The sequence below is a fragment of the Salmo salar genome, chromosome ssa09 (assembly GCF_905237065.1).
Source record: "Salmo salar chromosome ssa09, Ssal_v3.1, whole genome shotgun sequence".
In the NCBI taxonomy this organism is placed as follows: Eukaryota; Metazoa; Chordata; class Actinopteri; order Salmoniformes; family Salmonidae; genus Salmo; species Salmo salar.
The window spans coordinates 156,807,643-156,813,642 of NC_059450.1; positions in this window are offsets into that span (position 1 = coordinate 156,807,643).

Below are 6,000 nucleotides of genomic sequence, written 5' to 3' on the forward strand. Positions count from 1 at the left end.
TCTGATCTACTCTTCATGTCTGATCTACTCTTCATGTCTGATCTACTCTTCATGTCTGATCTACTCTTCATGTCTGATCTACTCTTCATGTCTGAATCTACATGTCTGATCTACTCTTCATGTCTGATCTACTCTTCATGTCTGATCTACTCTTCATGTCTGATCTACTCTACATGTCTGATCTACTCTTCATGTCTGATCTACTCTTCATGTCTGATCTACTCTACATGTCTGATCTACTCTTCATGTCTGATCTACTCTACATGTCTGATCTACTCTTCATGTCTGATCTACTCTTCATGTCTGATCTACTCTTCATGTCTGATCTACTCTTCATGTCTGATCTACTCTTCATGTCTGATCTACTCTTCATGTCTGATCTACTCTTCATGTCTGATCTACTCTTCATGTCTGATCTACTCTTCATGTCTGATCTACTCTTCATGTCTGATCTACTCTTCATGTCTGATCTACTCTTCATGTCTGATCTACTCTACATGTCTGATCTACTCTTCATGTCTGATCTACTCTTCATGTCTGATCTACTCTACATGTCTGATCTACTCTTCATGTCTGATCTACTCTTCATGTCTGATCTACTCTACATGTCTGATCTACTCTTCATGTCTGATCTACTCTACATGTCTGATCTACTCTTCATGTCTGATCTACTCTACATGTCTGATCTACTCTACATGTCTGATCTACTCTACATGTCTGATCTACTCTTCATGTCTGATCTACTCTTCATGTCTGATCTACTCTACATGTCTGATCTACTCTACATGTCTGATCTACTCTTCATGTCTGATCTACTCTACATGTCTGATCTACTCTACATGTCTGATCTACTCTACATGTCTGATCTACTCTACATGTCTGATCTACTCTTCATGTCTGATCTACTCTACATGTCTGATCTACTCTTCATGTCTGATCTACTCTACATGTCTGATCTACTCTTCATGTCTGATCTACTCTACATGTCTGATCTACTCTTCATGTCTGATCTACTCTACATGTCTGATCTACTCTTCATGTCTGATCTACTCTACATGTCTGATCTACTCTTCATGTCTGATCTACTCTACATGTCTGATCTACATGTCTGATCTACTCTTCATGTCTGATCTACTCTACATGTCTGATCTACTCTTCATGTCTGATCTACTCTACATGTCTGATCTACTCTACATGTCTGATCTACTCTACATGTCTGATCTACTCTACATGTCTGATCTACTCTACATGTCTGATCTACTCTACATGTCTGATCTACATGTCTGATCTACTCTTCATGTCTGATCTACTCTACATGTCTGATCTACATGTCTGATCTACTCTTCATGTCTGATCTACTCTACATGTCTGATCTACTCTACATGTCTGATCTACTCTACATGTCTGATCTACTCTACATGTCTGATCTACTCTTCATGTCTGATCTACTCTACATGTCTGATCTACTCTACATGTCTGATCTACTCTTCATGTCTGATCTACTCTACATGTCTGATCTACTGTCTGATCTACATGTCTGATCTACTCTTCATGTCTGATCTACTCTACATGTCTGATCTACTCTACATGTCTGATCTACATGTCTGATCTACTCTACATGTCTGATCTACTCTTCATGTCTGATCTACTCTACATGTCTGATCTACTCTTCATGTCTGATCTACTCTACATGTCTGATCTACTCTACATGTCTGATCTACTCTTCATGTCTGATCTACTCTACATGTCTGATCTACTCTACATGTCTGATACTCTACATGTCTGATCTACATGTCTGATCTACTCTTCATGTCTGATCTACCATGTCTGATCTACTCTTCATGTCTGATCTACATGTCTGATCTACTCTTCATGTCTGATCTACATGTCTGATCTACTCTACATGTCTGATCTACTCATGTCTGATCTACTCTTCATGTCTGATCTACTCTACATGTCTGATCTACTCTACATGTCTGATCTACATGTCTGATCTACTCTTCATGTCTGATCTACTCTTCATGTCTGATCTACTCTACATGTCTGATCTACTCTTCATGTCTGATCTACTCTACATGTCTGATCTACATGTCTGATCTACTCTTCATGTCTGACATCTACATGTCTGATCTACTCTTCATGTCTGATCTACATGTCTGATCTACTCTTCATGTCTGATCTACCATGTCTGATCTACTCTTCATGTCTGAATCTACATGTCTGATCTACTCTTCATGTCTGATCTACTCTTCATGTCTGATCTACTCTTCATGTCTGATCTACTCTACATGTCTGATCTACATGTCTGATCTACTCTACATGTCTGATCTACTCTACATGTCTGATCTACTCTACATGTCTGATCTACATGTCTGATCTACTCTACATGTCTGATCTACTCTACATGTCTGATCTACTCTACATGTCTGATCTACTCTACATGTCTGATCTACTCTACATGTCTGATCTACATGTCTGATCTACTCTTCATGTCTGATCTACTCTTCATGTCTGATCTACTCTTCATGTCTGATCTACTCTACATGTCTGATCTACTCTTCATGTCTGATCTACTCTTCATGTCTGATCTACTCTTCATGTCTGATCTACTCTACATGTCTGATCTACTCTTCATGTCTGATCTACTCTACATGTCTGATCTACTCTTCATGTCTGATCTACTCTACATGTCTGATCTACTCTACATGTCTGACTCTACATGTCTGATCTACTCTACATGTCTGATCTACTCTACATGTCTGATCTACTCTACATGTCTGATCTACTCTTCATGTCTGATCTACATGTCTGATCTACTCTACATGTCTGATCTACTCTTCATGTCTGATCTACTCTTCATGTCTGATCTACTCTTCATGTCTGATCTACTCTTCATGTCTGATCTACTCTTCATGTCTGATCTACTCTTCATGTCTGATCTACTCTACATGTCTGATCTACTCTACATGTCTGATCTACTCTTCATGTCTGATCTACTCTACATGTCTGATCTACTCTTCATGTCTGATCTACTCTACATGTCTGATCTACTCTTCATGTCTGATCTACTCTTCATGTCTGATCTACTCTTCATGTCTGACTTCTACATGTCTGATCTACTCTACATGTCTGATCTACTCTTCATGTCTGATCTACTCTACATGTCTGATCTACTCTCATGTCTGATCTACTCTTCATGTCTGATCTACTCTTCATGTCTGATCTACTCTTCATGTCTGATCTACATGTCTGATCTACTCTTCATGTCTGATCTACTCTACATGTCTGATCTACTCTACATGTCTGATCTACTCTTCATGTCTGATCTACTCTACATGTCTGATCTACTCTTCATGTCTGATCTACTCTTCATGTCTGATCTACATGTCTGATCTACTCTTCATGTCTGATCTACTCTTCATGTCTGATCTACTCTACATGTCTGATCTACTCTTCATGTCTGATCTACTCTACATGTCTGATCTACTCTTCATGTCTGATCTACTCTTCATGTCTGATCTACTCTTCATGTCTGATCTACTCTTCATGTCTGATCTACTCTACATGTCTGATCTACTCTTCATGTCTGATCTACTCTACATGTCTGATCTACTCTTCATGTCTGATCTACTCTTCATGTCTGATCTACTCTTCATGTCTGATCTACTCTTCATGTCTGATCTACTCTACATGTCTGATCTACTCTTCATGTCTGATCTACTCTTCATGTCTGATCTACTCTACATGTCTGATCTACTCTTCATGTCTGATCTACTCTACATGTCTGATCTACTCTTCATGTCTGATCTACTCTTCATGTCTGATCTACTCTACATGTCTGATCTACTCTTCATGTCTGATCTACTCTTCATGTCTGCTCTACATGTCTGATCTACTCTTCATGTCTGATCTACTCTTCATGTCTGATCTACTCTTCATGTCTGATCTACTCTTCATGTCTGATCTACTCTACATGTCTGATCTACTCTTCATGTCTGATCTACTCTACATGTCTGATCTACTCTTCATGTCTGATCTACTCTACATGTCTGATCTACTCTTCATGTCTGATCTACTCTACATGTCTGATCTACTCTTCATGTCTGATCTACTCTTCATGTCTGATCTACTCTTCATGTCTGATCTACTCTTCATGTCTGATCTACTCTACATGTCTGATCTACTCTTCATGTCTGATCTACTCTACATGTCTGATCTACTCTTCATGTCTGATCTACTCTACATGTCTGATCTACTCTACATGTCTGATCTACTCTTCATGTCTGATCTACTCTACATGTCTGATCTACTCTTCATGTCTGATCTACATGTCTGATCTACTCTACATGTCTGATCTACTCTTCATGTCTGATCTACTCTTCATGTCTGATCTACTCTTCATGTCTGATCTACTCTACATGTCTGATCTACTCTTCATGTCTGATCTACTCTTCATGTCTGATCTACTCTTCATGTCTGATCTACTCTACATGTCTGATCTACTCTTCATGTCTGATCTACTCTTCATGTCTGATCTACTCTACATGTCTGATCTACTCTTCATGTCTGATCTACTCTACATGTCTGATCTACTCTTCATGTCTGATCTACTCTTCATGTCTGATCTACTCTACATGTCTGATCTACTCTTCATGTCTGATCTACATGTCTGATCTACTCTTCATGTCTGATCTACTCTTCATGTCTGATCTACTCTTCATGTCTGATCTACTCTTCATGTCTGATCTACTCTTCATGTCTGATCTATTCATGTCTGATCTACTCTTCATGTCTGATCTACTCTTCATGTCTGATCTACATGTCTGATCTACTCTTCATGTCTGATCTACTCTTCATGTCTGATCTACTCTTCATGTCTGATCTACTCTTCATGTCTGATCTACTCTACATGTCTGATCTACTCTTCATGTCTGATCTACTCTTCATGTCTGATCTACTCTACATGTCTGATCTACTCTCTCATGTCTGATCTACTCTTCATGTCTGATCTACTCTTCATGTCTGATCTACTCTACATGTCTGATCTACTCTTCATGTCTGATCTACTCTTCATGTCTGATCTACTCTTCATGTCTGATCTACTCTTCATGTCTGATCTACTCTTCATGTCTGATCTACATGTCTGATCTACTCTTCATGTCTGATCTACTCTTCATGTCTGATCTACTCTTCATGTCTGATCTACTCTTCATGTCTGATCTACTCTTCATGTCTGATCTACTCTACATGTCTGATCTACTCTTCATGTCTGATCTACTCTTACATGTCTGATCTACTCTTCATGTCTGATCTACTCTACATGTCTGATCTACTCTTCATGTCTGATCTACTCTACATGTCTGATCTACTCTTCATGTCTGATCTACTCTTCATGTCTGATCTACTCTTCATGTCTGATCTACTCTTCATGTCTGATCTACTCTTCATGTCTGATCTACTCTTCATGTCTGATCTACTCTTCATGTCTGATCTACTCTTCATGTCTGATCTACTCTTCATGTCTGATCTACTCTACATGTCTGATCTACTCTTCATGTCTGATCTACTCTTCATGTCTGATCTACTCTTCATGTCTGATCTACTCTTCATGTCTGATCTACTCTTCATGTCTGATCTACTCTACATGTCTGATCTACTCTTCATGTCTGATCTACTCTTCATGTCTGATCTACTCTACATGTCTGATCTACTCTCATGTCTGATCTACTCTACATGTCTGATCTACTCTTCACATGTCTGATCTACTCTTCATGTCTGATCTACTCTTCATGTCTGATCTACTCTTCATGTCTGATCTACTCTTCATGTCTGATCTACTCTTCATGTCTGATCTACTCTTCATGTCTGATCTACTCTTCATGTCTGATCTACATGTCTGATCTACTCTTCATGTCTGATCTACTCTTCATGTCTGATCTACTCTACATGTCTGATCTACTCTACATGTCTGATCTACTCTTCATGTCTGATCTACTCTAC